At 34.4% G+C, this 12571-nt stretch overlaps 1 protein-coding gene across 2 annotated transcripts in view; it reads left to right on the top strand.

Annotated features, from left to right (window-relative positions):
- LOC129717900 (uncharacterized) overlaps window positions 1-12571 on the top strand; it is a 201648-nt gene that overhangs the window by 25198 nt on the left and 163879 nt on the right. The gene's annotated exons all lie outside the window — the stretch shown is intronic.

Here is a 12571-nt window from a genome sequence, read left to right on the forward strand (position 1 = left end):
TTGGCATTTTAGGTCGGCTACCTAAGGGTGTAAAACTGCAAATTTTAAAATTGTAAAAAGGGAAAAATATGTCCCATTTTAAATGCTGGTTAGTTTTCAATGGATTTCCTTCGTTCTTGCTTCAATCGATTGGAGGACTACCCACGCATTCACCCTGATGCAGAAAATTGTTATTGGATTATTCGAACTTCGGTCCCCGTGGCTCTGTGGTTAGCGATGTCGGCCGGCTAGCTCTCCCACACGGTTGTGATATCGGGTTCGATTCCCGATCGAGTCGAGGATCTTTTCGAGCTGGAAGTTTTCTCGACTCAGCACTGGGGCACGGTGTATCGTTGTACTTATCCTACACATACAAAATGTGCCAAAAATAATATCGATAACGAATTCTCTCAACTAAAATCTAGTTGATCGAGACCGCTATTGGCCCCCAGGCTAAGCGTGCGATATTGTTGTTATACTATTGAAAATTGAACCCTCTGATTAGTCGCTTAATGGTTGCTTTCTCTAACACGGACGATATAATATTATAGCTAGTAAACAAGGAATTCACACTTCAGACTTCCGCTCAAACGAACCAGTTTGCTAGTGGATGGCCACTAGGACGGTCCTCACTAAGTAGCAGCGAGTATCTGCAGCGATAGTGGTAGCAGCGTCAGCGATGGGTGCAACTTTCTCCAGTGAAAATCTCTGCCGTATTTTAGCAACACACAAACGTTTTTGGGATGCTGGCAATCAAAGCCGTTCAATGTTCAGAGTGATAAAAGCTTTCCACCGTGTTATCAGAAGAATATCTTATTCCTACTGCCGGATGGCACAGAAATGCGATCGAAATCATATCCGATATTAAATTTAACAAAAAAATGTAATATTGAGAACAAAATAAATTTTTATTGAAGAGTCAATATTTTCAGGTATTAACAGCGGTTACCAGTAGTGGTCAGAGTTGCCAATAAAATTTTTGGTTAAACTAGAAGAATGCTGAAGAAAAAACTGGAATAACTGGATTGGATAAATTGAAAAAAAAAGTAGCAAAAAAAATTGTTAGAGAACTTACCTGTGATGATTACTGAATCCAGTGTCAGTTTCAAAAACAAGAACTAAAGAGGTGTCACCTTGCAAAAATCATTTATTTCAATCAGAACTGCTTTGTTACAGGCTTGCGTTTTGGTAAAATTTTGGCCTGCAAAATTTCCTTTAATATGTGAAAAATAATAAAATCAATATAAATATGTCCAATTTCAAATGTTAATAAGTCAATCAGTTTTCAACAAATTTCGATTAGAAAACTATCCACGTATCTATCCAAATGTGGAAAATTATTTGATTATTCGAACTATTGTATTATTCAAATTGAAACCTGGTCACTTAATATTAGTTAACAAGGAATGCATACTTTGGGCTGTTCAAGAGCGTATATCCGCGCAAACCAATCAGTTTACTAGTGGATGGCCATTAGGATGGTCCTAACTAAGTAGCAGGGGGTAGCAGCAGCGGCAGCGGGTACCAGTAGCAGTAGTGGCGGTAGCAGTGTCACCGATGGGTGCAGCGGCATTACCTTTTCTAATAAAAAGCCACCTCTCTGCGGTAGCGGCAGCATAAGTGGCAGTGAAAAGCTCCGCCGTATTTTGGCAACACACAAACGTTTTTGGGATGCTGCCAATCAAAGCCTGTCGGTCGTCCAAATTCCAGTGTAAAAACAGTTTTCCACTGTGTTATTAGAAAAATGCCATGTCGGGGATATAACAGAGATGCGATCAACGTTATTTCCGGTGAAAAATGGAACAACAAATTGTCCTTTCAAGGACAAATTAAATACTTAATTGAAGAGTTAATATACCAACAGTTGCAGCCGGTACCAGTAGCGGTAGTGATGGTAGCAGCGCACAGTGGTTCGAATTGTATGGCAAGGGCGGTCATAAATCATTTTTGTACAGTATTGCTCATGAAAACTACTGAAATCGACAGAATTAGGTGTTTTTCAACTATAACAAACTTTTCTGGGACAGCCATCATCCAACTTGTTTCAATTTTCTTGCATTGCCTTTATTATGCATGAATAATAGGGTGCCAATCGAATATAGGGAAATGTTTAACCGTTGAATTTCAAAATACGGCAGCTTTCAAAAGTTTTGCCTCCTCGAAAAAATCCTTATGCAAAATTCAAGCACAATTTGGTTTCGTTAAGTGAACCCTCAAAGCGATCAAAGTTTTATTTTTCTTCTTATACGTTATTCTCCTGGAATAACTTCAAATAAATTTGATATTTTCTCAGGAACCTCCCGTATTTCAACACCAAATATCAAAACTCGAATATAGACAAATGTTTAAGAACAAATTTGTAAATTTGAGCTGAATGTACCACAACCCTGCAAAGAAACTATGTAAAAACTATAAAATTCAAACGAAAAAGTAGCCATCTATAGCCGCTTGTCATCTACTTAGATGCAAATACTTGCAGCTGGAACCTGTAGCAATTCTTTTTTAAGTCCTAAATCTTTCGTTTGGTGGGCGCGGAACACATTTAAAAGTTTACATGAATTTAAGTATGAGTGGAGCTCTCTGACTTTTTTACTACGTTCCCTCTTACGACTAATTATGATTTCAGTTTAGCACATACCTATCCAAACAACACCGCAATAGCAAAACATACCTGTTTTCTGACGGCTTATGAAGAAAATAAGAAAATGAAGCAATTGAATTTGTTCTACAGCGGATATGTACAAGATGTAAAAAAAACACGTCTGCTCAAACTGTTTTTCCAATTGTCGAACACCTTCACTTATCTCGTGCTCAAAAGTAAACTGTTCATAACATAGGCCAACAAAAACAGCTTTCCTTCATTCTCAGGTTCATAACTGATCCATTAAATCAATAATAACCAGAAAACAAAAAAACTTTTTTTGTATTTTTGGCCTATGGGCGAACCACTGTGCAGCGTCAGCGTTAGGTGCAGCGACACTTGCTTTAGCAAAACCAGAAGAGTTGTGTGTATAGCCACGACCGCAAGGCTGGCATAGAATTACATAGTGCTGTTCTTTACAAAAGTTGCATTGTTTCCTTCGGGAGTGATCGCGAATTCTATGAATGATAGACGATAAAATTACGATAGAGTATCTCATATCAATATTTAGAACTTTTATTTAACACTAATAAAATAGCTCTCTGGGAATAATGTGGCCCTGAAAAGACTCATAATGACAATAATAAAATTAATTAGGGTGACCATAAAAAACAAAATCATAAATCATAACTTTTGAACCAGTTGATCGATTTTTTTTTCTCTTTTTGTCTAGTCTGTTTTTTTTTTAAGAAAAAATACCAAAAAAATAAAACTGTGTGCTTTTATATACACAATGTATAAAAATATTGATTTTTTTTTTCAGGTTTTTAAATTAAATTTGCTCAAATTGAAAAAATAACATATTTTTAAAAATTTCTTCATTTGTAGAGTCGAATTTGCCCTTTAAATTGAAACCAAAAGATATTTTTTATGTTTGCCCCAAAAAGAATGACAAACAAATGAAAAACGCATATTCTTTGCTGAAAAACATTAATGATTTTGAGTAGAATTGAGATATTCACGATGTCAGCATTGTAAACTGTTTCTTTTAAAAGGCCCTAAAAGTCGTTCAAAAACAGTTTCAAAAGTTAAAATTAAAAAGTTAGAGCACAAAATGTGTTTTTTCAATATAAATCGGCTGTTTTCAAAGATAGAGAAAAACCTTTTTGTTACAAAGTTACTTAGAATTAACGGAGCTATAACATTGAAGAACAACTTTTTCTTTTATCTTAAAAGATAAAAAAGCTAGATACTTAATTAACTTCATCGAAAATGTTGGTCACCCTAATTTTTGATAATTTTTTTATAAGCGCTCTAGCATATGTAACAACTTTGCAGAAAAAAGTTTTTCTCTAAAACATTACTATAGAGCTCTAGACCCAAATTTTCCCCTAATTTTTATTTCTGGACCATTGTGCAATGGCATATATATAAAAAAATCAACTTTCGAATTTCGTTTATCGGTAGGGCTCAAAAGTTTCGCCTTTTCGTATAGAGTCCCCATACCAAATTTCAGCTCGATCGAACATCGGGAACACGTGTCTCAAAACGGCCAAAGTTTCAGAGACTCCCAGCCTTAAAATTTTCGAAAGTCGATGTTATTGTGAAAATTTTTTTCGAGTTAACACCAAATCTCGACGATTCATGCATCTCTAAGACATTTGGCATTAAAAAAAATTTTCGATATCGACAATTTCATGAACTTCCTGTGCATTATTTTTATCGGTCAAAAAGTTGAAACTTAGACCACTTTATGTCACGTGTTCCCGATATCCGATCGAGCTGAAATTTGGTATGGGAGCTCTATTCGGAAAGGCGAAACTTTTGAGCCCTACCGCTAGATGAAATTTCAAAGTTGTTTTTTTTTATATATACCATTAGCCGCAAGCTTGAAAATTTTGATATTTTAGAAAAAAAAATTTTTGAGTTAACACCAAATCTCGACCTTTCATGCATTACTAAGACATATGGCGTAAAAAATTTTTTTTTTTTTGATATCAGCAGTTCCAGGTTTCACTACCTGTGCCTTTTTTATCGAAATTTTTCGTGAAACTTTGACCGCTTTGAGGCATGTGTTCCCGATGTCCGATCGGGCTGAAATTTTGCATGGGGACTTTTTTCTAGAAGACGAAACTTTTGAGCCCTACCCAAGGCTACTGATTCATGTGTTAAATCTGAAATCGCCATCCACATCATTCAGTACTGACTGTCTGCTGCATGAAGCAAGCGTTTTCCTCATCAGCGACGAATACATGTGCTAAAGGGCGAAGTAAGATTGTGTGTTTATTACCGATTTTTTGCTCTATTGCCTCGTTCGTCGAATCGTACACTTTGCAATCCGAACACACACGACTCATTGGTGTTCGCATCACTGTGTTTACCAGACCGTCAGGCTTCGAAACCGATTCGATTCTCTAAACCAACAATTTAACGCTCACCGCGAATACATCGCTCGAATGGTTTGGTTTGATGCATGATGCTGTAACCAACGAGAATATGTGAGCAGGACATTTTATTATAAAGTTTGGCAGTTTCAAAATTGTGTGCGTTTGAGATAGCAGACAAATGTTTTTTTCTTATGATTAGTTTGATTTTCTATTGTACCTGTATTGTCCTTGTTTGATTGAATAAATGCGTAACTGGGAAACACAAAATAGTTGGCAATGCTCGAGAACGGCTTTTTAGCAGGAGTATTAACCCTGGAAAGCTAACGTATTAACCCTCTAGAAATGCATGTTCTTCGAATAATATGTACGGGGATTAGGGGCATAATGAGCACACGGGGCGAAATGGGCACCCTTCTTTTATGCGAAACTACGCATTTTTCAATACAATATGGTATGTGGAATTCTTTCGTAGTTACTACAGTATCTCTTTATGTGGAACAGAAGTGATTTGTCTGTTTAAAATATCGAAATGTATTGAAAAAATACAAAATAAGCTTCTACGGCCGTTTAAATGGCTCAATCAAGTATGTAGACACATCAATATGACGTATGGGTCGTACCCCAAATTTCACCATCATTGAAGTTTAGATTTTAAGTTATAATTAGTGTTAAAATCTCATGTTAACTTTAACTAATTCGATAGGGGCGAAATGGTCACCTTTAGGTGGGGTGAAATGAGCACACCATGTCACATAAACTTACCTGAAATTCATCTCAGTAGACTTGTGAGTTTGTCTGTTTCCATAGTCAGTGCTTGTTTACAGTGATGGTGCGCACATATATTTCAAAATCTTTGAGACCGAATCGGCCAGAAAAAGGGACTGCAGGCAGAATTGGCCGCCATAAGGCGTGACGGGACATCAGGAAACAATCCGCCAAGAATCACAGCATCCCGCGACAAACGTTGGCCCATTAGTTGTACTTCTACACAGTTTCAAGATATGTTCTATAAGAGTGCTCATTATACCCCGTGGGTGCTCATTGTGCCCCACACATCGACTGATTGTTAGTTTTTATGCATGAATCTAATTTGTGTTTTTCACCATTATACGATGAACTTTTCAATTTGTGAATAGTGTACCTTTAATTACAGATAGTTAATTCAAGTTTTGCACTGAAGACAGCTTAAAATTTTTGTCGTTTTCCATGCTTAAATCAGCAACCAAGTTAGGGTGCTCATTATGCCCCTACACCGGATTCTTTCTTTGCACAGTTAGATTTTTTTAATTTTCTCGGTGTGTAGTGAAAGTAAAAAGTTTCTATTAATGTTAAATTAATGTTCCCGTCGATCCTGATCCTTTGGAATTAGTTTCGTTCAGTTTGAACTTAATTTGAAGGTAGAGAAAAAAACAAAATGCAACCGTGAAAAATTAATCCGGTGTACTTAATTGTTAAGCTGCTGATTCATATCACAGACAAGATGTAAATAAAAAGTTAAATTGCTTCTAGTTTGTGTGGACAATAAAATTGGTATGAAGAATTACGAAAAATATTCTAGTATTTTGTTACTTAGTGATTATAATATTCATGTGAATTTAACTCTTCAAGTTAGTTCGTTTCAGATATGCAATTCATTATTTCGAAGAATATCTGCCAATTGGGGGTAAGATAAAAATGTAAAAATGCGAGAATATGGTTTCAATTAATTTCATAAACTAATACGGCAAAACGAGACGAAAAAATTGCAGCAAATCAAAACGACATAATTACTCCAAAATCGGCAATAATTTTTTTTTTTCAGAATGTTAAATCAAGAGACGAAAGAGATAGAGACGTTTTGTATACAATCTACGTCTTTTTTGATTTGTGCGTGAAACAGTGATAAAACAAATAGGCTCAAAATACGCGATGTTAAAATCCGCGTAATAGACCTGGATGTATAAACACTCATGAATTTCAAATTCGGTTGTGACTTTTTTTGAAACTTAGAGGCTTTTCAGGACTTTTTTTCTGAACAATCAAAAAAGTTTGAGATATTCAGATTAACATTTTTTTCATATATTTCTAGAAACCATACTAAACGTAATAATAAAAAATGTTTATTTATTGCCATCATGTGAACAGCGGTCTTATCAATCCAACTCAGGTTCCAGCATGTCAATTATCTGCGACCACAACGATGAATTCATTTTCAACAGCATAATGTCCTCAATCATTTTATTACCGAGACAAGTTCTGGAGTCTGTCAAAACAAGTTTCAATTGACTGAACAGTCGTTCAACTGTAACTTGGGTTGATGGTATCGAGAGTAGTGCCATTGCTAGACGATGCATGCGAGGATTTGAAACTTTCCGCTGGTTCCAGTATCGTATAATGTCGAACGATTCGGTTGTTTGAGAAGTGCCCTCCTGTTCTCTTGAAGCGACTATCGGAACCTTAGCACGACTTTCCAATTTAATAATTTCCACCGAAAGAGGGTCTTTACTCGTACCGCCATGGTGTGTAGCTGCGGCGTCCTCTTGGAACAAGTCGGCAAGGTATTGCTCTACGAAGTCATCAGACTTTGAAACGTTAGCGTGAGTTTCACATACTTCCATGTCGAGGCCCGCGATACTATCCAGTCTAGCACTCAGGGCGAGGAGATATTTCTTAAATGGAGAAAAACATTATACTATAAGACAACGTATTGCCAAATTAAAATATAGGTACCTGCACATCATATTTTTCGCTCTTACTGAGTCTGTTGGATCCTGCAAAATTAAAACGGGGATCCATATAGAGGCATGCTTTGAAAGGTATGCTTTCCCGTAGCTTTATTATCCTTTTCTCCATGGCAGTTAAAAGTTTTTTGGCCAGAACATTCCCAGTAGAGCTGCATCCATTAAGTTGTGCTTGACAAACAAGCCACTGCGCATAAAACTCCGAAACTGGTACATGATCTTTTTGAGATTTCATTGTAAGGATGGATAATGGCTCAAAGGCGTCACAAAACTTGTTTATAAAGTTCCATTGACGCGAAAAATCTAAAAAAGTAATGCCAAAACCACTTAGTTAATAGAGATGTTTATTTCTTACCAATATCCGGGTCCTTATTTTGCAAAATTTCTAAGAAAGGTGTCCCTTCCAACTTTTTTAAGTATGCCAGCAACAAGTACCACACGTTCCAACGAGTTTCGCAGATTTTCGGTGGAAGCGCAGTCTTATGTGATGAGAAAAATTTACGGTTTGCTTTATGATGCATTTTCAAACATTTTTAATTGATATTTGACAGCCTGGTTTTGTATTCTCGCATAACATCCCATACCGCCAATTGGGCAGTATGGGCGCCGCATCTTACGCTGTCCAGGATATCTAAGGTAAAATTATCATCTTGTTCTGTATTGGCAGACTTGTTAGATTCTTTCGAATAATTTTCACAGAAATCGTCGTTTTCTGGAACGATTTCAACATCACAATCGATGATTTCAGAATCCTCTGAATCGCTGTCTGATTCAGATTCTACATTGTTATTAAGCAATTCATATTCATCTGGTAAAATGTTTGCAAGTGATCCCATTAAACGTTTCATACACCGTACTGTGGCTAGCATGTTCGCCCCATTATCATGGGTTACAGCTAATAATTGTCTGTTATCGAGACCAAATCTTTTTAGTTCTAAATCAATTACAGCTTTTAAATTTTCTTAAGTCTGCCGTTCCACCATTTCATGAGTAGCTAGAGTAAAAATATTCATAATAAAAATAATAGTCAATATCTTATTATGATTAAATTTTTATGTCATCAATTTATATAAATCAGAAAATTGGATTTCAATAACATAAAAACGTCTTTGAAAGAATAAAGCAGAATCGGATTTCTTCTGCTATCAATATTAGTTCTACAACTTGTTATACTCTCGTCACCTTTAATAAATTAAAATAAATAATTTTATTATTTCTAACATTCTAAGAATTTTTTTATTCGCCCTTACTTCTTCACAAGCGTAACAAAAATATATCATTAAACTAGTCATTGGATGCGTATTTCTTTTTCTATTATGAAATTATTTAACTTACCCAAGTGAAATATCTTAATATCGCCATTATCATCAGCTAGTGTTATATTAATGCCAAACACTGATTTCGCGTGTCGAGTGGCCGAGTCAACCTTCAAACACACAGGCTTTCCACGAAAATAGTCTGATAAAATAATCCGCATTTTGTCAGCAGCACGAGATACGAGAACTGGCATTGTGTTTCTGGTTACGGTTAAATTAACAGATTTCCACAATGGCCCAATCAGTAACTGCGCGGCTTTCCATTCGGGAAACTTCAACGGAAGATTATGGTTTGTCACAAATTGTAATGTTCCAAGAAGCACTTGTTTACGATCAGTTTCTACGCTGATCTTTGATAATTTAGCTCGTTTTCGGGGAATGTACTCCAAAACACTTGTTGCACCGCATGAGTCCAACTGGCGCGCCACACCTGGATGACATGCCAGAAAATGGCGTTTGAAATTTGGCGGATTCAATTTTTTCTGTTCGTACATACACTTTTTATCTGCATCGATATCTGCTAGGCATCGGTAGCTTATTTTACCTGCACTATCACAAACTTCTTCTACTGCGGATTTGATCTTCCTTTTCAAATCTCCGCGATTCATTGTGACGAGGACGAGGATTCAAGCAGCGAGTTGAATTGAAGCGAACTGAACTGAAGCAAACCAGAGTGAGAAGCTTTCAACACAATACAATTCGTTTCTGATGATTCGAACTTCTACTTTAAGTGACATTTGAATCGGAGCTGATGTAAGGAAAAACCGAAGTTAACTATACTTCCCATGTGTTCGTATTGCTCCCGCAGGAGTCGCCCTCCACGATTCTCTTCGGTGTCGGTGGTGGTGGTGTTTTCATGAACGAGCAGAAGCACTGCTGCTGCTGTTCGATACCTACCGTTAAACGATCTTTGAAGGTCAATTTTTTTCCCCATATATATATATATATATATATATATATATATATATATATATATATATATATATATATATATATATATATATATATATATATATATATATATATATATATATATATATATATATATATATATATATATATATATATATATATATATATATATATAGAGTGGCCATATTTTATATGGCCGTTATCGATCTAAATGAGCGCCGGGCTGAAAAAGTTTCCTTTTGACCTCTACAATAAGCCACGAAAATTTGAAGTTGATCGGAGTTTATTTAATGGACCCACAAAGCGCTTATATTTTAGAAATCGATTTGCATGAAAATTGTAGGGAGTTTTTTTTTCTTTTTTTACATATATCTCTTGATAAACGTATTCAAATACACTTGTATTTTTATAAAAACGTTATATTATTATCCTAATTTAAGTTTAAAACAATCTAAAACTTTTGGTGTTTGTTTGATCAGTGTAATGTCTTCGGCAAAATTATGAATAGTGATTTTATCCTTCTAAAAAAACAGTAAAAATATTTTGAAAAAAAATAATGGGTAATAATGGGTAGTTTTTGTAAAACAAAATCAAATCTCTAAAAGATGGAATTTTATAGGTACATGATTTAGAAATAATCTTTGAATTTTTGATTTTTAATTTATTTTTTAAACATTTTAATTTTTAATATTTTTGAAAATTTTAGTTTTTTTATTTCTTACTAGCTGAACGTTCCCGGCGATGCTCGGGATCAAAAGTTTCAAAATTAGAAATCATTTTTTATGATTCATTGTATTATTAGCACAGCTCACTTCAAAAATATTTCACATCTTATACGTCCATCATCTTTTTAAGTATTTTAACATTCTGAGAACGCACAGAACGGAAATACGGATTTGGGGATGTTTTACAGAAACTGTAAGTCGCCGTTTCGGGTTTCAAAATGACATATGTAGTTTGGAAGTTTCGGAAGTATTGAACTGGTTGGCCAAATACCACTTTAGATTATTTTCCTGGAACCAGAAGTCATTATTTTGGAAAATGTTGTGTGGGGTTATCACAGTTCCGAATATACCACACTCGGGTGATAACCGGATTTTCGTCAATCGTTCACAGTAAAACCTCTTTTTATGTAACTTTTAGAAAAAAGAAATCAAAGTAAGAAGAATTTAGCGTAACCATTCATGCTTAGTTCTCCTCTATAATCATATCTAAAGAGATAACATTTGAATTCTTGTAACGAAAATATTTGTTGGTGTCCAAGGAACACGTCTGAGAAGAAGTTAACGTTTTGATCCACATAACTACGTAGAAATTAAAAAAAAAAGGTTAAACCAATGAAATGGGGCCTTTTTTCCAGCCAAATGTCCCAAAATCTAGTTTTAGAAAAAGCAAAAAAGTATTTTGAATCCCGTAATGTGATACTATTCACATAACTACGAAAACATCAGAAATTGTAATTGTGTAAATTAAAACATAAATTCTTCTGCAAGAAAATATTTGCAGATGTTGAAGGAACGACGAACAATTTATTGAAAAAAAAAATTACAGGCGAACTAAGCTCATGCTAAAAAGTCAAAATTTTGCATGTATTATTTGTATAATATTTATAAATTTCAAAAAGAGTAATTCAATGTGTTTTTTTGTATGCAGAAAATCATCTTCAAACATATGTAGTTTTTAAAGTAATATCTTAACTTTTAGCAATAAGATACCTATTATTTTTCCTCAAATGTCTTTCCTGAACATTAACAAACATTTCAATGAAGAACAATTAAATATTATAGCTTTGAATTTCGATTTAGAGGCAAATTGAGTTCAAATATTCATGAATTTGCTCGTTCAACGTAGTGTTGTGAATAATATCTCAATTTTCAGTAATCAAAAATCTTCTAATATTTTTACTCAAAAGTCTTTCCTCACCAAAAACAAATATTTTAAAGGAACAAAATCATATATCATAGCTTTGAATTTGGATTTAAAGACAAATTGAGCCAAAATATTCATGATATTGCATGTTCTACTTAGTTTTGTGAATAATATCTCTATTTTCGGTTATCAGATAACTATTATTTCTTCTCGAATGTCATTCCTGAATATCAACGAACATTTTATTGAAAAAAATCACATGTCATCACCTTGAATTCTGAATTAGAGACAAATTGAGCCTAAAACATTATGGTTTTGCATTTTTCATGTGGTTTTGTGGAAAATATTTAAATTTCAAATAATCAGACAAATAATCAGATACCTATTATTTTTCCCTAGAATATGTTTCCTTAACACAATGAACATTTTATCATAGTAAAAATTACAGATTACTGTTTCGATTGATTTAGAGGCAAATTCAGCATAAAAGTCATGATTTTGCATGTTTCACGTAGTTTTGTGAAGTATATCTCGAGTTTGATTACCAGACAGATACCTGTTATTTTTTCTCAAATGTCTTTCTTAAACATCAACGAACACTTTAATGAAAAGATAATCACATATCATCGCATTGAATTTTGATTTGGAGACCAATTAAGTAAAAAAACATAATTTCGCATGTTTTACGTAGTTTTGTGAATAATATCGCAAGTTTTAGTGATCAGATACTTGTTATTTTTCCTCAAATGGCTCTCCTGAACATTAAAAAACATTTAAGTGGAAAAAGAATCATATGTCATCGCTTTG

This window comes from Wyeomyia smithii, chromosome 1, assembly GCF_029784165.1.
Source record: "Wyeomyia smithii strain HCP4-BCI-WySm-NY-G18 chromosome 1, ASM2978416v1, whole genome shotgun sequence".
NCBI classification, from domain to species: Eukaryota; Metazoa; Arthropoda; class Insecta; order Diptera; family Culicidae; genus Wyeomyia; species Wyeomyia smithii.